The sequence below is a fragment of the Triturus cristatus genome, chromosome 11 (genome assembly GCF_964204655.1).
Source record: "Triturus cristatus chromosome 11, aTriCri1.1, whole genome shotgun sequence".
In the NCBI taxonomy this organism is placed as follows: domain Eukaryota; kingdom Metazoa; phylum Chordata; class Amphibia; order Caudata; family Salamandridae; genus Triturus; species Triturus cristatus.
This window is the reverse complement of record NC_140594.1, coordinates 679,705,825-679,729,442: the sequence shown is the minus strand read 5'-3', so window position 1 is coordinate 679,729,442 and position 23,618 is coordinate 679,705,825.

Genomic DNA, 23,618 nt, shown 5'->3' with positions numbered 1-23,618 from the left:
CCTCCTGGTGTCCCTGGGTGACCCTGCCCCTCCCACCTGCCCTGCTGCCACGGACCCGTTGCCCCACCACTGTGGGCACCCGCATCCTCTCCCTGCCCTCCTCCATGGGTGGTGTGTGCGGGGCATCCTCTGGGACAGGGAGGGTGTTGCCGACAGCACTGGTGGTGGTGGTGGTGGTGGCGGTGGCCGCACAGGCCGTGACAGCAGGGGCCTGCTGTGGAGTTGGTGTTGCTGCAGATGTGGTGGGGGGGATGCTGGGGTCCTGGGACCTGTTGCTCCCTGGCACACCAGATGGGCCGGCCTCGAGCTCATCGTCCACGGAATCCTGGGAGTCAACATCCGAGAGTCCTTATACCGGGGGTGGAGACTGGCTCTGCAGGTTGCTGGTGTTGTCCTCAGCAGTGAGTTCTTGGTCACCTGTGGGTCAGATGGGAAATGGTCATTGCAGTGCACCCGGCGAGCTTTGGGTTAGCTGTGTGTCATTCACATTTTGTACACTGCACAATTGACATATCATCACATTGTTGACTGTGTGCAGTACTGTGCTCCCTGACATTATACAGTGGTACAAGCATTACTTGTCCATGGTGCGAGGTGTCAGGGCATACCATGCGAACCGTGTCCAATTGAGGTTTACTGGGACTTGTTGCCATCTAGGGCCTGGCACAACATGTGTTTAATTGTGGACTCATGGTTTATTTGTCTGACCTAGCAGACGTCACATCTGGCCATGGACTGGCCATTGTCATCTCCTGCATCCCTTTGTCCTGTCATGTGCATATCTTGATTTGTGCCACCGCACATGCATTCATATTTTGAGAATGGTCCTTGTTGCACTTGCCCCATGGTGATGCACATGTAACTAGTTGCTGTGCATTAATGTGCCTAGGCTTTCTTCTACTTGTGCATTGGTGTGACACACTTTGGTGGTTGTGACAGTTTCCTTGGCTTACCTGTGTGCACACTGTGCTTGGCAATGGGGTAGATATTGTCAAAGCCCAGCTCACCTGAGTTTCTGTTCAGTTCTGATGGAGGTTGAAGACAGTCTGACCCCACCCTTAAAATACTTGTTCCAGCACACTAGTGTAAACAGTGCACTAAGAACCAGAAGCTCAAGGGAAGGGGGGAAGTGGATAAAATAAAAAAAGAGAGAGACAACACCGTTCTTGCGTTTCCACTGTTGAAGTGCCGTTACAAGCTGCGGCCCTCTCTGATTTCTGTAGAAATGGGTGCATATTGGAATATAAACAAAGAACAGATAAGTGCAACCTACCCCTACATGTGTTCCTGACTAACCCTTAATCTATCAAAAATTCCCTTCTACAAGTACCTCTTGGATCCTGGTCTTTAGCTTCCAGGTTTGGTATGTGTTACTGTTCTGGGATGTGGTTTCTATTACTGTAAAATTCCTATATTCCTATAAAAATCAAACGAATATCATTATCAGAGTTATCAACATCTAACATTCACCTTAATATAACTAAAGCCGAAGTTCTTAATTGTAAACTCACTTTTCACACATTTCCAGACATTTAAAAAACAAATACTGTACTTTTACATCAAGATAATGCAGGTAATTACTAGTTCAAGTCCTTGCTTTACTGTTGGCCTTGCTGCCAATGATTTCCTCTGTTCGATTTTCAAAAGTTCCAAGTAAAACAATGTTTATTTCACTAAGTTCCACAAAGTATTCTTCCACAAGTTCGTGGGAGCTATCTTGTTCCAAATTGTCTATACATGAATCCAGAAATCGCCGTCAAAGTTCTTTCAGGTAATAAAAGGTTTTGCACTTACTTGTTGCTGGAAAGGGATACTGATCAGTCTAACCTTGTCCTCTTTCTCTTTTGCAGGTTGATTGCAGTGGGCAGATGAGGGACTGAGGCAGGAAGGAGCCGGAAACCGGAACAAGGAAGAGCCAGCAGTCACGCCCGTTGAAGCCAATGAAATTCAGGAGAGAGCATGAATGCCAGCGCCGAAGGATACGTCCTCAGGTAAGCAGGAGGTAGACGAGCACAAGCACTGGATGAGGCTCAGGGGCTGTCTTTTATAGACAGGACTGGGTGTGGTTCGAAGAGCTGGGTGTGGTTCAAAGAACTGGGTGTGGTTCTCACATGCCGGTGTGCAGAGCTTCTGTTATTATGCTAATGAGTAGAATTAACACCTGCTGCCCATGTTCTAGAAAAGGGTGCAGAGCTTCAGTTATTAAGCAAATGAGTTGAAGTAACACATGGCCTAGGGAGGGGTTTTCTAAATAAGCCTTGGTAAATGCAAGGTCCCATGTGCAATCAAACAGAAAAATCCAAACTTGTGAATACATTAAGCAACATACACAGAAGCCTAGGGAGGGGGCTGAGATAACAAGAAAGGCTTTCAATAGTATGTTTAAAAGAGAGCTATTACTAAGACCACTAGTGCAATGAGAGGGGGCATGCTCTTTGCTGTGCACAAACCCTAACAGATATGGCTCTTTGTGCAATGTGAGGGCTGGTGTTGTCATATGACACCATTTAATTTGGGGCAAATGGGTGGGTGCACATACTGGCTACCTACCTGTAAGTTTGATGAGGGTTGTGTAATGGCTGACACATGCTTCTGGGTGGGGTGGTTGGAGGAATCCGTCTTGCTAGGCTGTGGGACAGGGGGCATGGTGGGAGTAGTGGTGCAGGCCCCCCACCCACAGACACCCTCATTGTGAAGATGGCTACCTACCTGTAAGTTTGTTTGTTGTACTGCAATGGCTTCCAACTGCTCCTGGGTGGGGTGGGGAGGGATCCATCCTGCCCAGGTGTGGGACAGGGGGCATGGTGGGGGTAGTAGTGCAGCCCTCCCTGACACAAACACCCTCATTGTGAAGATGGCTACCTACCTGTAAGTTTGTTTGGTGTACTGCAATGGCTTCCAACTGCTCCTGGGTGGGGTGGGGGAGGCATCCATCCTGCTCAGGTGTGGGACAGGTGTGTGGTGGGAGTAGTAGTGCAGCCCTCCCTGACACAAACACCCTCATTGTGAAGATGGCTACCTACCTGTAAGTTTGTTTGGTGTACTGCAATGGCTTCCAACTGCTCCTGGGTGGTGTGGGGGAGGGATCCATCCTGCTCAGGTGTGGGACAGGGGGCATGGTGGGAGTAGTAGTGCAGCCCTCCCTGACACAAACACCCTCATTGTGGAGATGGCTACCTACCTGTAAGTTTGTTTGTTGTACTGCAATGGTTTCTAACTGCTCCTGGGTGGGGTGGGGGAGAGATCCATCTTACTAGGCTGTGGGACAGGGGGCAAGGTGGGAGTAGTGGTGCAGGCCCCCCACCCCCAGACACCCTCATTGTGAAGATGGCTCACTACCTGTAAGTTTGTTTGGTGTACGGCAATGGCTTCCAACTGCTCCTGGGTGGGGTGGGGGAGGGATGCATCCTGCTGAGGTGTGGGACAGGGGGCATGGTGGTTGTTGTAGTGCTGTCTGCCTGAACACATGCCCCCATGGTTATGTTGTTAGCTATGTTTGTGGTGAATGGGAGTGGGTGAATGTTGGATCTGTGAGCCATATTTTTGTGAGTGTGTGGTGCAGATAGATGGTGTGTGTCCTAGGTGGTGTAGCTTTGTAGTTGTGCAAGGCAGTACATAGCAGAGTGGCGGTAGTCATTTGTTTGTACTTACCAGCCTCTACTCCCCCGGCTACTCCTGTGAGACTCTCTGGATGCAGTATGGCAAGCACCTTCTCCTCCCATTGTGTGAATGTTTTTTGTGGAATGGGAGGGCCACCGCCAGTTCTCTGAGCCAGCTCACTGTTCTTGCTCCTCCTCTCCTTGACCACCCTCTTCAGGTCATGCCACCACTTCATGATCTCCTTTTTTGATCTTGGGGTGGTCCCTACTGCATTGACCCTTTGGACTATCCTAGCCTACATTTGTGGCCTTGTGGCTGATGGTGTCTGTTGGACCAGAGTACCAAAAAGCTGTGGTTCCACTCTGAATATCTCATCTACCATGACCTTCAACTCACTCTCAGTAAATTTGGGCATTTTCTGTGTGGCCATGGTGTGTGGTGTGCAAGGTGATTGTGGGTGCAGGGGTGTGAGTGGTGGTTGTAGTTGTGCTGTATATGGTGTGTGTTGTGCAGGGGGTTAGTTGTGCTGGTTTGAAGGTGGTGGTGGTGCTGTGTGTGGTGTGGCTGGTGATGTTGTGTCCTTTGCTTCTCCTGTCAGCTGGGGTATGTGTCCCTTCTCTCCTAGAGTTTTGCAAGGGATTGTGGTCAGTGAAGGGGCTGGTTTTAGACACAGCTATGTGGGTGTGTTCAATTGGCGTGTTGCTGACAGGTGTGTAGTCCTGGGATTTTTTGTTTTCGTTTTGCCATGTGGTTGTGTCATTGGGGTGTGTTTTGTGTATTTGGGAGGCATGTCAAGTTTTCTGTGTGCACTTTTTGGCCTTCTTGTGGGGTTTTGGGCTTTGTCCACCATATTTTTGACAGTTCGTCCACCGCGGTGGCTATATTTCAGCTCTGCCGCTGGCTCTCCCATTCATTCCATTGTGCGACCGCGGCGGTCGGAGACGACGGTATGTACCGCGGGACCGTCGGGGATATACTAATTTCCGGGGCGGTGTCTCCGCTATACTTGCGGCGGGTTGTTGTTTTTCCGCCACGATTCCAACCTCCTCGGATGGATTTTGGCCATCTCCGCCCGCTACGGACGGTTATTCTGGGCCTCGTACCGCCGTGGTCGGATTTTTTTGGGCGGTTAATGCTAATTTGGCTGCCGGTTTTCCCACGGGGCCGGCGGGCGGTTGTTTTCAGCTTCCATGGCGGTCGGGGTGTTTTTCCGCCCTACATCCTAATGGACCTCTATATATTTAAAATTGTGCCCTCTCATTGACTAAAGGCCTAAAAGCGATTTATTTCACTGTCCAGATCCAGCAATATGTTCTATAGGACAGGCTAGGTTGCAATAAAACATTTTATTTCATATCTGCACCTGGGAAATTGTTAGTGCTTCAAGTTATTTCTTCCTTATTTTTCAAAATATAATTTAATGGCGAAATCCAGGTTTTGTTAACTTAAGTGGAAAAGTACATTTATTTAAATGCACATTGGTTATTGAAACTGGCTTAAAACAATTTCTGCCACTCATGACACCCTCAGAGATGGAATAGACATCATTGCCTGGTGGAGTTTAAGATCCAGGGTCAGAAGACAATGGCCTGCTTCTGAGCCCCTGAAAGGACAGAAAAATGTTAACTGCTAACCACTTAATTAGCTATCTGGAGTTGACAGAAACAATTGGCAGAACAAAGGACAGCTGTAGCGCTATTGCTTTAGAGTTGAAAATGCCAGGGAAAGATTCTCCCCTTCATTAATAGGACTATCCTAGACAGCCAGGCACTAGTCACAGTGGGAGAGTGAACAAGTTTGGACTTTACTGGGTTTAAATAGTTTTCATCTAAATAGGTCAGAGGTCATGGAGCCGAAGACAGGCCTGTCTGGTGAAATAAGGGTTCTGAAATTCGGGCACTTGGGTAATTTTGCAATCAGGTAAAGAGGAAGTGCTGCAAATGGAGGTGGGGACTGTGACAAAATAGTGTGATGGGTGACAGATATTTTACAATCACTGTATCGGCACAGGATAAATCTGGAACCTAAACCACTACCTCATTAGAACATTTCTGAACCTGGGAAGACTAACTGAAGATGGGTCTGCTGAAAGAAGACTAGCGTCTCCTGACTCCTGTTGTAAGAAAATGACTTATTCATGGAACTAAGGACGCCTGACTCCTGCTGACACCTAGGGAATGGGACTGTTTTCTAAGGGTGATGTGCTTGGCCTCCTGTTTACCTGCTTCACTGACATAAAAAGCAGGACTTCTGACTCCAAGAGGGCCGAGATCACCACGGAGGTCTGGACCTTGCATGAGACCTAGTTGGAGCGAGAGCTGGTGTGTAGAGCGCTGTCATGAAGAGTTAGGGGCTGCAGGACTGACCAGAAAGATCTTTACCAGCAGTTGGTGAATAGTGTGACTTAGTCCTTTTTTACACCTCCTGAGTAAAAGGTGCTGGAGCTTGCCCAGGAAGGTTACATCCGGGAAGGAAAATCGGCTTGGTACCACTCAGAGCTTTGCGTAGCACTGAAAACACGGTCAGCTGGACATTTCAGTAAAGGTATCTGGCCTTGTGAAGCCCTGTCTTGCTTTAGCTTCCAACATTGTGTCACTGGAGAATTTTGACTCCTAAACAATTGACTAGATCCAAAGGTGAAACCTTGAACCTGGGTGAAATAAATCTCTAGGACAGATGAAGCACTCTTGGTAGCCAGGAAAACCAGCTTTTTCCCACTGGGAGACTTAGGCATCAAACTCAAAGTCTTCAGTGGGAGCTCAACAGCAATGTATTCAACTTTGAAAGACCCTTGCTAGATATAGCCTTGGACAATGGGATGCTGGAAGATTTTGACTTGCATTTCAGAGACTAATTCCAAAGGTAAAAAACTGTGAATTAAATGTCCCACTTCATATATTTGACCCCAGCTGTTCCGTTGCCAGTGTGAAATTGTGATGAGGTTGAAGTAAACTACAAACTGTTTGTTTCAATTGTGCTTTACTTAGTCTAAGCACATTTTGATTTGAAACTTTAAACATGCATATCTCTGGTTCCCCTTCTCCTACTATAATGGTTTTAGGGCCTGACTTAAAGTTTGGAACATGGATACTCCATCACAAGCATGATGGATATTCCTTACCCCTTAATGTAATAAGGTGGTATCTGCTAAGTTTGCAACAGAAGGACTCTGAATCAGGCCCTTCGTGTCTTGGTGTATTGTTGCTAATTAAATTCTAGTTTTCCAGATAGGTTTGGACAATTTATTGTTTTGTGTTCTTTACTCAACATTTTTGGAAGTGCTTGAACTTAAACACTTTTCTGAGGATTACCTTCTGCTTGTGCCATAGCTACCAGGGGCTGATCAGAGATTGTCTGGGAGAAGGTGTAAACCTAACCAGATTGCGTATTTTTATCTGGTATGAGTTCCACTCTCCCAAAGTAATAGTCCAGTTTCTGAAAGTTTATATGTGTGGGGTTAAGTCAAGCAAATCTATGCCTACACAAATATTCTTATCTTGTCAATATTTTGATCCTTTATACTTTTCACACAATATCACATTATTTTGGGAATTATATTTAGGTTGGACAATATGCTGAAACTGTTTATCACTAAGATCTCACACTAATTAAATCTTTACTATTCAACATTTAAAAGCCTTCCTTGTTGATTCTGTCTGAAATGTGTTTGAAATTCAACAGAAAGTTCACTTTTGCATCTCAGAAACATTTAATAGATGCCAGCATAGTTTTTGAACCCTTACATGAAGATCTGTACATAGCTGACCCCTCAACTGTTCTCCTTCCCATTTATCAAATTATTGCAAAATAAATGATCTAAATATGTCTATTTGATGCATGCCTAAATGTCATTATATTCTCCAGAATGAGGTTTTTTTTATCACATTTTGTTATGATAAATTGATATTCCACACAAAAACTGTCTGGTACCCATTAGGGCTTCCTGGTCACTGCTTGAGGTTAAGAAGGCAGGGCTTTAAAAAGTCTGACAATGTTTTTTCAATTTGCTAATAAAGACTTTCAATTTGCTTTACAAAACTCACAATCAGTGGGCATCGGTACTCAGCTAAGATCTCTCCACATAAAGCTGATTTTGGCACCATGCAGACAGTTATATTTTGATGCAATAACTTTTCAAGTACGAGGCTTTTTTGACACTCACCAAATTGATGAGATTGGCCCATTAAATCCTCACATCTTTTCAGCCCTTACAGCAACTCGAATGATGTGAATTATCCTGGTTTCTGTGTGGTGTGACTCATTGTCCTCTATAGTGACCACACACAAACTCCCATGAGATGGATCAAACTACATCCTGGCACAAGAAATACTACAATTAATTTGTAAAATAACCATTTTCTCTATAGCATCTACTTCTGTCTTGTAGCAGATCTGAGGAGAATGTAATACTTGTGATTCATTCAACTCTATACAAAGTATATCTTATGAACTGTGAAATATTTTAATTCTCTCCAAAGTTGAGGAGGTGGACACTATATTTAACAATGCTGTCCTTTGGGGTTTATTTGAGGTATTGCTGTAGGATGTGATGTTTTCCCTTAACTTATACGATTAAAGCAAAGCTGTAAATTCCTCTTTCAGCAGAACAGAAACTATTCTCCCAAATTTGGTAGATAGCAGCTATTATTTGTTGGAAGGTTCTATAGTGTATAGGGTCTGATGTACACAGATTCCTTATAAGAAATAGTAAGTTGCATTAAAGAGCGATTTCAAATTTGCAATTACTTCTCCATGGAATTTACTTAAATGGATTTGGTAGAAGGAGGTGCAATTTGCACTTCAACTTCTACTGAATGCATTGGTATTTTGTGAACCAATCTATGTAATAATAGGTTGGTCCACAAAACACCGATTTGTAGTGGGTCGCAATTCAACCTATCTTATTATTATGCATGAGGTGGGACTGAATTGATATCCATTATGATTGGTTAGAGTCACAAGCATTCTGGCCATTTGGGTAAACAGATCATTATGTCTGTGACTGCTTTTAAATAAAGCAATCCTTTTTTTGACAATGCAGACCATTTTCCTAAAAGGAAATTGGCTGCATTTAAAATAGAAGATAAATAATTTTGCAAACATTTTTAGGAGAAGATAGTGGTACCAATGATCACTGCTTGCTCCAAAAACGTTTTTGTCTACATCCACAAAGGAGAAGGTGTCTCTTAAGGAGGCCTTGTCAATTGCGATTAGTTACCACAAATTTGTACTTGGTGGCAAATTATTAATGTTTAGTGACTTGACTTTGGTTGCAAAACATTAATACATAAGTTAAGTAATCGGTATTTGGAAGGAATGTCCTTTACTTGTCCCTTCCACATACCACTTCTGTATTTAGTTGGAAACCCAAATTATGATTAGGTTATGTGTTTCCAAATCTCAATTTGGGTTTAGTATGTTTATTAGAAACATTTGTGGTCACACAGGGTCAAATCTGACCTTTGCAACCCTAAAATCGCTTTGTACATCAGGCCCTTAGTTACACAGATCTCTCTCCCATGTTAAGTGATTTTGCTTTTCTTCATGTTTGAACTCAAGACCAAATAAAATCATTAAGTCCCACTTTTCTCCAACTACTTGGAAAATTTCTACCTGTCGCTTGTGTAATCCTCAGTCCTTGTGGTAGGTTACTAGGCATTAGGAGCCTGATGCACCATTGAAACTCACAGAATAGTCATATGCAATTTGAACATAATTGGTTTCTTAATGAGAAAGCAATTTAAAATGGCACATTCATACTAATAGGTCACATTGCAAATTACATATTTATAGGGTTTTGAAAAATGACCTTCATTATGAATATTAAATTAAGCAGGCTTCAGTATGTGAAGCCCCGTAATTAGCTGTGAATGCAGTAAGAGAGGCCTGTAACGACTTTCCTTACAGCATCTGCATTTCCAAAGAGGAAACATTTTTTAAACTGTCCATGCCCAATAAAAGGACAGCTATTGCTTTTAAACAAAAATGTTTCTTGTTTGGGAGCACTTTGGAGGAGCAGGCAGTGATTCCCTGGACAACTGTCTGCTCCCCCAAAGGCTGCCAATACACTATTTGAAGGGAAATTTGTCCCAACCTAGGGGGATATTCTCAAGAACTTGTGATAACTACCGCAAAAGTAGCTTAACGCAACTCTTCACATCGCAGTCTATCACGGGAAAATAACATTGTGTCAACGTGGTATTCTCAACACAGCGGCACCATGCGATAGACCCACTACAATGCATCAAATGAACGTGCTAAAATCAATGCAATGCCGCAAAAATGCGAAACACAAATGTGAAAAAAGCAGCGATGACGCAAATCGCAATACAAAAATCTGCGAAAACCAGTCACAGGCCTGCAATCCCACGCAGCATGCGGGTTAAAGCACTACAAAAGTAGAAAAAAAACACATACATAATCCAAACAACAGCGAAGCACAATGGAGTCAGCCGGAGCAAGTTTAGAGGACAACCAGAACCCCAGAAGCCCCCCAGAGGACCAGCCTGGAACCTCGGGGTCAGGGAAGGGCAAGGACAAGAAGAGTAGTAGGAAAAGGTTCAGTCCACAGGAAAACAGGATCCTGATAAGGGAGGTGATAGAATACCATCAACTACTGTTTATGACCTCCACTGTGTCACTGGGAATTAAAAATGGAATATGGCAGAGCATCGTGAACAAGGTGAATGCAGTCGGAGTGCTGAAGAGGACAATGGAAGAGGTCAGGAGGCGCTGGAATGATGTCAAGCGCAAAACCAAGCAGAAACTCACAAACCACCAGAAGGCAGCAATGCAGACTGGAGGTGGGAGTCCAGCGCCACAGGAGGTGCTGGATGAGATGGAGGAAATGGTGTCCACAGTCATTAGTGGGGAGACGGTGGCAGGAGTCGGGGCCCAGACACTGCTCAACATAACCGGACACAACAGCAACAGGGTGAGTAACGACCAGGGACTGGGGGGAGGGGGGGAGATGGGCACAATGGCACACATGCACAAGTAAGCATAGCACATCTGCGGACAAACCATGCCCAGACCTGCAGCTCCCACCAAGAGACCAATGCACCCAAGTATACAACATCAAAGCACTGTATAAGCACAGAAGTCAGTGGCACACCGCATGTAAGCTATAAGGGGCAGCCAAATCAGACCTGCAGGGGCGACTCCCCCAAAATGCGGCACACACACATCACATGTAGAGCACATCAACATTGACAACGATGTGGCACAAACACGTCCACAACAGAACAGAGGACACAACTGGTGCCGCTTGTGTGCAGAAACTGGCGAATCACATATGGCATCGCAGGGAAATATGAGTTGACGATGTACAAGTACAAACACACATCCGTGATGTTGTCAAAATGTCCACAGTCCCATATTATATAGGCAGCTCCCCACAAACATTCACAATGTACACTGTCATTCAGTCCAATTGTAAACATGTACAATGCATCGACAAACATGTGAACACAATGTTAAACTGCATCTCCCCTTCACATTACAGAAGGAAATTCAACACCTCCTGCACAGCAGTCCCAATCTCTCTTCTCTGATGATGAAGAGAACCACCACACCTTCGACTCCGATGCCCTCCAACAGCTCATTAACAGCCTCCGCACCCTACTTCCAGGGGCAGGGCAGCCCAGCTGCTACAAGGCGAACCCACCCCCTGCACAGGACACACAGCAGGCAGCACCGACCACCACGGCTGCTCCCAGGGCCCCCACGATGAGCACATGGCCTTCCAATGCTGTGTGTAAGGGTGCCAGGAGAAGATGGCCGAACGGGTGCAGGTTGGGTTCGACCGCATGCCAGACAAACTGGACGCCATATGTGGGTGTCTAAATCCAATCAGGGACCACTCACAGTCCCTAACGGACACTGACAGTCTGCTCCATGCCCTCCAACGATCAATGGCTGACATCGCCAGAGTCCTGACTGTGCGACAAGAATGACTGTCTAGTCAGAATGGCTCCAGCGAGCTCGCCCGGTAGTTGGGACTCATGCGGAGGCACATGGAGAACACGGAGTGGAGGCGTGCGGAAAGAGCAGCTGCCACGGCTGTACACCAGCGATACGTAGCTGGGTCCCTCAATGGCATAAAGACCCTTCTCATGGCATTGCTGCCACAAGGACAGGCGCTGATGCATGCTGCTGCTACCACTCCATTCACATTTCCGACCCCTGATGTGTCAGTGCCACACAGTGCGGCACACAAATCACCTCCGGCCCCTCAGGTGTCACTGCCATACAGTGCTGGAGACAGAACACCACCACCCACATGTGAGGCACCTGAAACAGCAGGGGATGAAGATGCAGATGAGACTGCCATGGTGGTGAGAAGAAAGCGGTAGCATTCATTGTCACACCGATGTGTCATGTCTCTGATCTTGCAAGTGTGGAGGTATGGATGAATGTAGAGTCAATGATTCCCCCATTGCGTCCATGTTGCTCATGTTGTGGGACTTGGGTCACAGGGTGACACATTGCCAATTGTCCGGGTAGCGCCGATACTAGAATGGAGATGCATGCATTAGTCACTTCCTTGTCAAGCCCAGAACAGAAGCACGCCCAGAGCCCCAGGTCATTTTTCACACCCTTATGCTGGACTGGCATACGCTAGGCCAACCCACTCAGCTTACGCTCACGGGGGGACGACAACAATACATCTCCCAGGTCTTCCCTGTGGGGATCTGCTGCTCACAGGTCTAGTTATCAGCATGCCACAGCCACTCCGTCACAGCTGGTTCACACCCACATCACACCCATTCAGCACCGGTGTCACAGGACATGTGACCCTGCCAATAAATAAAGGGCCTGGCGCACATGCTGGACACCATTTCCACTCACTCTTCTATGTGTGGGTATAATTTCTGCCTGAGGGCCAGGGGCCCAGGCACAGCACATTGCCCGGTGCCAGGGGTGACATGATGGCTTCCGCACCACGGGACTCAATCATAAAGGGTCCATGACTTGGTAGCACCGGATACAGTGCGGCAGGCACCTCAAAGTACAGAGAGAGAGAGCGAAAGAGAGGGGGAGAGAGAACGAGAGGGATGGTGATGGTGTCTTTGGGTGCACTGTGGTAGGGGCACCCAAGGTGCTGAGCGGGTGTGCAGCCTGCGATTATGCGCCATCCAGGCGGTCCAGAATGGTGGCATTAGTGTGAGCCCTGCTAGACTGCAGTGTAGGCCTGAGCCAGCAGGCAGTGCGGGCCTACCAACACGTGGCATCCCCTCGCAGTTCACAGAGTTGTGGCACCTCTAGTGCTGAGTGGGTGTGCAGCCTGCGATGAGGCCGGGTGCACTGATATGTTCTCCACCATAGCAAACTCGAGACCCAGAATCAAGTGTGTGACCTCGTGGCCCACGGTGTGGGGCTGCATGATGTGGAGGGTGCCATGGTCGCAGGCCACGGGTTTGGGGCTCCCAGCGGCACGTGGTGGGCACTCTTGGAGACACGCTGGTAGCGGAAGGTGAGCAGGGAGGCCTGGTTGTGCAGGGGTGGGCAATCTCGACTGGGCGGAGGGAGAGGCTGGGGTGCAGCAGCCTGTGTGCGCAGGGGTGGGCAAGTGCGGATGGCGTCAGCCACTGTATGGACACTGCCATTCATGTCTCTGGCAACTGTTTCAGATGAGGGACCTGGGGGACTGCAGTGTGTACCGGCACGTGGTTGGAGATACACCGGTGGCTGCAGGTGAGCAGTGAGGCCTGGGCCTGCAGTGTCGGCACTCTCTCTCCCTCTCTTTCTCTCTCTCTTTCTCTCTCTCTCTCTTTCTCTCGCCCTCTCTTTCTCTCTCCCTCTCTTTCTTTCTCTCTCTCTCCCTCTCTTTCTCTTTCTCTCTCCTTCTCTTTCTCTCTCCCTCTCTCTCTCCCTCTCTTTCTCTCTCTCTCTCTCTCTCCCTCTCTTTCTCTCTCTCTCTCTCCCTCCCTTTCTCTCTCCCTCTCTTTCTCTCTCCCTCTATTTCTCTCTCTCTCCCTCCCTTTCTTTCTCTCACTCTCTCTCTTTGTTTCTCTCTCTCTCCCTCCCTATCTTTCTATCTCCCTCTTCTTCTTTCTCTCTCTTTCTCCCTCTCGTTCTCTCTCTCCCTCTCCCCCTCTCTTTCGCTCTCTCTCTCTGTACTTTGATGGGTGCATGGCACACCTTCCTATCTGTATATCTGTCTTGCAGGCTGTGACTTACAGAATGCCCAGAGAAGACCCGCCGTGCCTTTTCAAAATTCCTTTTTTTTTCATCTGTAATAAAGTTTTTATTTGGATTATATGATTTGAATGTATGATTTCCATTTTTTGGCCGCACCTGCATGTGTGATTGAGCGACTTCAGGCGATTTGTTTGGTTTATGGTTTCGTGGTGTTGATGTGCATTTTCTTTGTCCAAAGGGAGGGGGGGCGGGTGGTGGGGTCCTGGGGGTGGTGTTGCCCTATTGGGGTTCTGGGCTGCATGTTCAGTTGCTCAGGCATCTGTTTTTTCTTCATTTTTGGCTACGGGCTGTGCTCTCTTGGCAGCTGCCGGTTGTTGTCCGACTTAACACCAGGTCAGAGCAGGTGTTAGTTTTCTGCTGCCAACGTGCCTTATTGCCTGTTTTGGGATCTTATCGCCAATCTGGCTGGTCGTTGAGAATGTTGCGGAGTAGTGTTGTCGCAGCTTTTTGCTCGGGAATGCCTACTCTGCATCTCATTAGTGATAGTTGCCAGGGTCATCCGTGGCGATGTGTTTTGAGGATGCTATCGCTGGAAAACTGGTGTTATCGACTGTTAGCACCAGCTTTTGAATGGGGCGATAAGTTTATCGTGACTTTGGCTGCGCTAAAGTGCCGATAACTTGGCGATAGTTCCTTGAGAATATGCCCCTTAATGTTTAATACCTGATTGCAATTACTGCTGAACTGCAAATGTAGTCACATACCAAAATAAGTTTCACTATGAATCCCAGCTCAAAGGGACAGGTCTCTTTCATATTTATTCTATTAGCAATTCGTAATGGATCACAAAAGTTGTTTTATGGGTTGAAATAATTTTCTGACAATAGTAGGTCTTTGATACACTTTAAAAAAGTATTTTACGACAATCCCTGTGTATTTGCAGTTCACAGATATTGCTACCTCAAAAAACTTTGTATATGATTCCCCAGGTCTCTCCTGGCATGACTCCTGCTGAAGGAACCTCAGTAGTTAGCTAGGCCTTCTTTTAGTTAGGAATACTGCAGCTTTTTATGTCGCTGTAGTATGCGACAGGAAGCCAGACACTTTACCTCTAGAAATCAATTCCAGTTTCTGGGTGTGACCAACAGTCCAGACTCTCTAAGTCTTTTTCTTCTAACAGTCAGGCAGTTTCTTTTTCCTTCAAAATTTTGTCTTCCTAGGTAAGACATGTTCTAAGGAGGTGATAGTGAGATGCCAATCTTATCCTTTTCTCTAGGCAGTGTTTGGAGAAATCCGTACTAAAAATTCTGGCTTCTTTCTCAAAGAATTACCACCTTCATTTTCAGCAATTCTGTATTCGGTTCTCTGAAACCTTCCCAGATTCCCTCAGAGATTCCGTCACCCAAGATCACTTTAGCCTTCTCACTGCTACTAAAGCCATGAAGTTCTCTCTATCCACACGCCTACAGAGATGACGTGTCCTTCTTTCCAATAGTGCTAGAATGAAAAGTCCAGGGTGGCTCTGGAAATTAATTGTTGCAATTCCTGACAGCCCTATCTGGAATATCCACATTAAAGGAAGAAGTTGTCAAAACTGCCCTTTGTTTTACCTGCCCCCACTCCCAGATGCCTAGTCTTTGCTAAGTGGTTGACACCGCTCCGGTGTCCCTGCATTAAGATGCCAAGCCATTGTCTTCCATGACCAGGGCCTTTAACAAGTCCGAGAGGAATGTATAATCAGCCTCTGGAGCAGGGCTGACAGGTAAAGCCACTTGATCCAGTTTACTTTCAGGCAGAAAAGAGCACACTTTTCAAAATTACTTTTCTGCAAAAATTATCAAACATCTATTTCACAAGTGATTTAGATGTTTAAAACGAAGCGTAGAATAGATTTTAATGACTGTTCTTGTATTTTCTCATGCTTACATGCAAAATATTGATATATTTATAACTAGGTCTGTTCCTGAAAATTGCAGCTTTACCGACACAGAGAAAAGTATTTGTGATTATTAATTGTGAGGGTATACTTTCTTCATTTACAGGTGAATTAATTGCCATATAAAAGTATGTTTCTCTATGTGGCAAAGGCACTCTCCCTCGTAATGTGTTAGTACAGTGTTTTTAAACAGCAGCCCAGTCTCAGCAAAATGGTGATCGATGGACATGGCCGAGGTCAATGAGGGCAAAGAATCAGTGTGAACCCCCCCGGCGATCAGTTAATACTACCTCTGGTAGCCGACAACCCAATTCACCCGAGTCAGGAGACCTCACCGATTCCTTTCTACAAAAATTAGCACTAACAATAGAAAGGAACTTGGACCTCACCCCAAAATGTATTGGGATAAGGGAAGAGGCTAAAGACCGAGTGGTGACGAGGCTATTAACAGGCCAGGAAGACCAAGAAGATATCCCCCATTTGAAAACCATCAGTGAACCACAAAAGTCAATAGCCAAGGCTCTGATCTAGAAATCAACAAAAATGGAGGTCCAAAATGATCTTTTACAATCAATAGACTAATGCCTAGCAAACCAGGGCAATAAGCTGGCAAAATTGGAGGCAATAATTATTCACAATCAGGCCAGAACAGCCCGCACAAGCTCATGTGCCGACATAATAGAAAAGTGGGCAGAGATGCCAGAAATACTGGGGGACATTATAGCTTTAGCCAAGAGCAAGGGAGACTCTCAAGACACCTGAAACCCTTGAACCGATGGCAAGGGACAAATACTTAATGGCACTCAATGGAGAACACAGCCTAGCTCCGAGCCCAGAATCAAAAGTCAGTGAGAATGAGAGCAGTAGTGTAAAAATCCTGGTATCCCCAACCAGTAGTAACACTAAGGAAATTCTGGTAAGCCCAGACATAAAGGAAGCAGAACAGATGAAGGTGACCACCGAGGGGGTAGCAGGAGCAAGGCGAGAAGCCCTCTGTAATATAGTACTTATTTAGTGTTTCATGTGTGACTCTGTATGCTCAATGTGAATTTCCCTATGCCTGTGTGTTTCTCTTTGATTAGCACCATGGAGATAGCATGTCACTGTTCTGTGGATAGCCAGTTGCATCTGTCTCATGCTCACTGATGGATGGGCCTTTGTATTCTCTGGATTAAACTTGTTCCTGTTTATATTGGAACTCTCCATGGATTTATTTACTTAATTTTACACTGGCGACGAGCGTGGTGAAACTAACTCTGCGTTTCCAGAAGAAGTTCAGTCCCAACATCACCTGTAAACCAGGATTTTTCCTGTAAGGACTTTAAACAACTACAATTCATGTGAGTTTCTCTCAAATTTTATATGGAGAAATGAGCATTCGCAACATGCCTCACCTATTCCTTTGATTTATTTTGGAAGGGTTGGGAGGCATCGATGTGGGCTCTTTAAAGTGACTTTGTCTCATTATATCTGGATTTTACTATAGGACAACTGCTGCCCATCTCTTATCTCAAACATTGTGAAGTTGGGAGATTTTGAAACCTGCCCTATATCCTAGTGATGGTATTTCGTGGACATTTAAAAAAAAAAAAAGAAATTAATGGATAATCATCACTATTTTTCCTCATAAACTACACTTTGGAAAATTTGAGTTTCTAATTTGCTAATAACTACCTTTAGCCCGAAGAAAGTGGTCCTCTCTGCTTGTCAATAACATTTAGGTGCCGATTCCGATCCGGTAAAAAAAATTACCGTACGACTCGTATCCGTATTTTTTTACGTACTAGTCGTACAAGTACCGTACAAACGGCGAAGTACGATCTGTACGTGAAAAATATCTACGAATAGCGTCGGGAAAAGTCTACGAGAGTGTGCCGGAAATTTTTTACGTCCGAATATCGTCGGGAAAAGTGTACGCGAGTGAGCCGGACATTTGTACGTGCAACTCGTAAAACACAAGCGCAAGTACGATCCCGACCGTCCGTCCGAATACACAATCGCACGGAAAAAGGCCCGTACGGAGCTAATGCAGTAGCACACATGTACACGGGTAAACCTATGCCCGTGTACGAGCCGTACAGCCCCCCCACCCCCAATTCTGTCAGCACCGTACACCACCCTGTCCGCACTGTACCCAAGCCCCGCAACTGTACGCGCCGACCCCCATGTACGTGCAACACCCCCGCATGTACGCGCCGTACCTCCGCATGTACGCGCCGTACCCCAGGGCTGCACTTGTACGCACCGTACCCCAACCGCATGAACGCACTGTACCCCCTGCCCCCACCACATGTACGCACCGTACCTGAGCACCGCATGTACGCACCATACCCCCTGCCTCCCCCACCGCATGTACGCACCGTACCCCCTGCCCCCCCCCCCGCATGTACGCACCATACCCCCTGCCCCCCCCGCATGTACGCACCGTACCCCAGCACCGCATGTACGGACGTACACCAGCACCACAGGTACGCACCGCACCCCCTGCCCCCCACCGCATGTACGCACTGTACCCCCTGCCCCCCACTGCATGTACGCACCGTACCCCAGCACCGCATGTATGCACCGTACCCCAGCACTGCATGTACGGATCGTACACCAGCACCGCATGTACACACCGAACCCCCTGCCCCCCACCGCATGTACGCACCGTACCCACTGCCCCCCACCGCATGTACGCACCACACCCCCCCATGTACGCGCCGTCCCCCCCTGTACGCGCAGTACCTCCGCATGTACACGCCGTACCCCAGGGCCGCCTGTGTACGCACCGTACCCCCACCGCATGTACGTGCCGCACTCCAACACCGTACCCCAGCACCCTCACCCAGCATCGCGTATGTACGGATCGCACCTACGCGAAAAAGACTCATACAAAACCAGGACACTGTAAAACAGCACAAGGAGGGTCAATTCGACTCGCACAACACCACCAAACACATCCACACAACAAAATACATCTCAATGACTGACCTGGCACATCCAAACAGGCAAACAGAGGCCCCAAATCACAACCACCTCTTATAACACACCCTCCAAAATTGAAACACAGCCACACCCAAAAATGGACCAATAAAAAGGGCCCACACACACAACCCATGAGCCTTTGCAACAGACCCACTGCTGCCAGACGCCACACACAAACAACTCCACATTACTCATACCTTCACCACACCTTCACTCACACACCTTCACACAACCTCCACCATAAACATCCCCCTCTTCACATTCACACACACACACTCACATACACACCCACACACCCACAACCATCCACACCCACACCCCACACCATGCCCACAGACAAGAATCCAAAGTTCACTACGGCGGAGCTGGACCTCCTTGTCAACAAAGTCATCAGAGTCGAGCCACAGCTGTTTGGAACATTGGTCAGACAGACCATCATATCTGAAAAATCTGCCATGTGGCAGAGGATTGTCGATAAGGTGAATGCTGTTGCGCCCATCCGAAGGACCAGGCATGAATGCCAAGCCAGGTGGTACGATCTGAGCCGGGCGGTCAAGAGGAAAATGAATGAAGAATATGCCCAGACTAACATCACTGGAGGTGGGCCGCCCCGCAGACCCGTACACTACCATCCCTGGGAGGAGAAGGTGATGGCCCTGCTACCACCGGTGGGAAAACACGGAGTTGAAGGAGTTGCAAAGCCTGGTGAGTACACAAACAACTTACGTAACATGGGGGCAATGGGGTCCACACCACATATACACCAAATGCACACAACTTCCCCCAAGCACTCACCGCACACAACCACACTCACAAACCACTCTCATGCCACTAACGTCTCCATGCACCCTTCACAAATCAAGGCAAGGCCATGTCCAAGGCTACAACAACCACAAACACAAGACTGGATGTCCGGGAGGCTGGGAGGGTGGGCCCCACACAACACATTGTGGAAATGAGACGCAGACAACAATGCCCTCAGCCCATACAGCATATGTACATACCCATGCACAATGCAGAGGGACTGGCAAACTACTGACAAGGTAGCTGACACTGGGCACTGCTGTATGCAGCACAAGGCCCTCCTGGGACCCCTGTACACTCAAACTCCAACTCCACAAGCACAGGTATCTAGCACAGGAACTCACACTCACTGTCATGCCCGCATGCACCATGAGGGGACAGACACATCACCTGGGAGACCCAATGACAACTCACACTACACACAACAGCACGCCCGGTCATACCCCCCCTAACACATTTACACACTCCCACAATGGACATGTGAACCAACTACACCAATCCAGAGCCAAATAAGCATCAGAGCCACCAATCTACAGGTCAAACACTCAGGAGAACATCCCAATCTGTCCCCTGCAACATACCCATACCCAAGTGGACATTGAGAGGTATGCTAAGGACAACCAACTACCTGGAGGAACTGTGTCAACTTGAATATGTATGAAACATAGATGTGTCAGGAAACACCATTGACATTGTCTCTCTCTCACACACAGGGCAACGTCGTCGATCTCCCCCCAACACCGGGGGGGAAGAATCACTGTCCCAGGCTCCGCGTGAAGACGATCCCACAGGCAGCGACGACTCTCACCACTCCGTGGAAGACCCCGACCAACCTGGACCCTCTGGTGCCCAAGCACCTGCAGCACCTGCGTCAGGTACATCTGTGCCAACCACCACCCCCATTCCTGCCACATCCCAGGACACACCCAAGAGCCCTGCTCGCACTGAACAACAGAGCCAGTCTGACCAGGAGGGACAAGGTTCTCCGGGCACCCAGGAGGAGGCAGGCAACCCTGCAAATGCCATCCCTCAGGGGTCCCGTAGACCCGATGTGCCCACAAGGGCAGGCCAGGCTCAAGTGGGCAGGGGTGGTGGGAGTGGAGGCAGGCGGAGGCGCGAACCTGACCAGCCAGCTCAGGACACCGGTATGTCACACATATGCAACATCATGGACTCATACCGGCGTGACACCAGAGGCATCAACCAGGTCGTGTCAAGACTCTCCGAGATGCAGGGGACCCTCGATGAGATTAAGAACCTGCAGGTCGAGCATCATGCCAGTCATCAACAACACCAAGGACGGATGGAGGCAAGACTGGCTGAGCTCCTGGCGGTGCACAGGGACGTGAGCCAATCACTCCGTCAGATCGCCCAAAGCCTGGCAAACCCTCCCTGTGCCACCAGGCGTAGACCAGCACCAGACACAGGTAGGGAGGAGGATTCATCTGACGGAGCGTCCCCAGCATCGTCAAGGCCTGCATCTGAGGGTCCCCGGAGGAAGGTGGGTCGTCCACGGAAAAGACCGTGAGAGTCAGCGGACCATCCCCATCCCCCAGGTCACCTGGCCTGGCACCTGGCCCTCTGGCGCAACAGCAGCACCTCATCCAATGACATTCTCTGCCACATGGACTTGCTGGTCTGTGAACTTTGGATTCTATTCCCCCGGTAGAGCACCTTAGCACATCTTCCAAAAGACTCACCCCACCAACAATAAAATCTTATTTTTCTTCACATGAGATGTTGCTGTCATTTGGCATTATTCAACGACATATGTGTGTGGAAATGTCAAACTATGCCTGAGTGTTGAACTAACTCCAGCCATCCATACCCTGGGATCCGAGTCTGGTACAGGACACACATGGGTCACAAGGTATCATTCAATGTAGGCATGGAGCACAACACTCACCTGTGATGGCCTCTGGCTGCTGAGGGGGGGCTTGCTAAACTGTGCGGACAGACCTATTTGGGAGATTATCATCAAGGCGTAGAGGTCATGGCTCATGTGGAGGTTCCCGGGGAGGGAGTCCCAGGTATGTGTGGCCAGGTGGGAGAACAATGTCCTGTATGCTGGAGTTCGGTGGATGTGAAGAACGGTGGCCAGGGCAAGGTTGGATGCATGGAAATGGCCCAACAGGATCTAGGATGACAGACGTACAAGGTTGGTTTTGGGTCGGGTTGTGGACTGCCTACTGAGTGTGGGTGGGGAGTGTGGAGGTCATCCTGCAGCAGACAGTGATCCATTGCATCTATCTATGGTGGACGGTGAGGTGGTTGGGGCGCTGGGTGTTGAAGCTGAGGTGTGCAGACGCCTCCTGGAAGTGGACCAGTTTCCTGGGAGTATGGATGTACTTGCTCCGTAGAGGGCAGGGCAGTATTTGACATGGATGTTGTCATGGACCTGGGGGATGGTCTGTCTGTACTTGGAGTTGATCTATCTGTGGATCATGTGCATAATGCAGAGGGCGTTGCAGCATGAGGTACAGATGCTGTGGACTAGCATGGCATATGTGAGCGAGCCAAACATGATGCACACCATCTTGTGTGTTTGGCCACTGGGTGCTTGTGCAGGGCTCTTGCGGGTGGGACGCAAGCACTTGACCTAGCTGGAAGGGGACAATCCTCAGATGATCACCTCAGCCCTGTCCAAGTCCAGCCTCAGGTGGCTCGTGTCCAGCCATTCATCAATGGATCTCATGCATACTTGAATGATGGAACTGCCAATGTCTGTGTCTTCGTTGAGGGTGAGGAGCACCTGGCTGTCAATGGCATACGAGCTGATGATGAGGTGCTGTGCGCATGTGATGGTGGAGAGGGGGGTCCTGGACACTCTGTAGATTGACCTGCTGAGAGATGATACCTGTGCCATGTCACAGACGATGACACCATACTACATGCTGAAGCCTTGAGTCCCACTCCCATGCCCTTGCTGGGCTACAGAGCCTGTGGGGAGTATTAGGGACGTGACCTGGTTGGTGTGACAGGGCCTGGAAGGCGGGAAGCACAGTGTAGGCAGTTGGATTTGCACACTCAGCATGCAAAGGTGTCGTGTGTGTGCCCAGGGCATGTCTGACAGCAGGCGTTAGATGTGCGGATGGACATAGCTCGGAGTGTGGCTGATACATCAGACTGTAGTGTGATGTGGGTTATGCAAGGACAGGATGGTGGTGCAATGTGCACCTTGCATGTGCTGATGGTTCAGCCTTTCGCACCGCGTTGCGGCAACAATGGCATAGACAAGCTGAGGACAGTCAAATGAATGGGTGGAGGGAGGAATTGAGGAGCATCTTGGAGGCGTGTCTTTTGCCAAATCTGGATACTCCGTGGGGCCTTGCTGCAGGGTCCGCAGCAGCAGGCGGCATCTCCTTGCAAAATGACAGAATCTGCACACAAAGACTAGGATGTCAAAAGGACAACTGCAACAGGCGCGTGTGGAAAGTAAGGAATGTCCATTGTCACATGGCACACCCAGAGACAATGCATGCACAATCACCAAAGAAGCATTACACCGGATCAGGAAACAGAAGGCCGACCTGCGCACAGGAGACACACCCTCAGCAGCTGTTGATGGCCCATTGTGTGGACCAACATGCCAAAATACATACACGACCATGTACTTCATGCCCAATAGGGAGCCTAATCCATGAGCTACTGCATGCGTGTTGCTAAACTACACATGGACTCTTATGCATAATCTCCCACAAATATGCCAGATATGCCGCATGCAAAGTGGCAGGAGACCTGCATTGACAGAGATGAGGCACCTTGGAGTGTGACCAACACCTTTATTACACAGCCTCACACTAATGCAAATGCATCAATTGGAACAGACTCACAGGTCATTTGGCTGACCATGTGTGACCCACACTGGACACCCCCTTCAACACACAGATGTGGTAAATCCTACTGAGCTGGCACACAAGTGAAGGGGTTGAGCCTAACACCCCTTGCTGCACACGGAGAGTCTGCAATTCCCCATTGACCCTCATATGGGGATGTCCCACACTATGTCCACCATTAGCATCCCGTATGTGCCTGAGGGATGTTATACATACATTGATGCCTTCATCAGAATCCACAAACCATGACAGATGACCTTCAGGAAGGGTGGCTATCAATTCATGGGAGCCATGCAACACGTCATGTGGCCCATGGTGAGTCGACATGTATG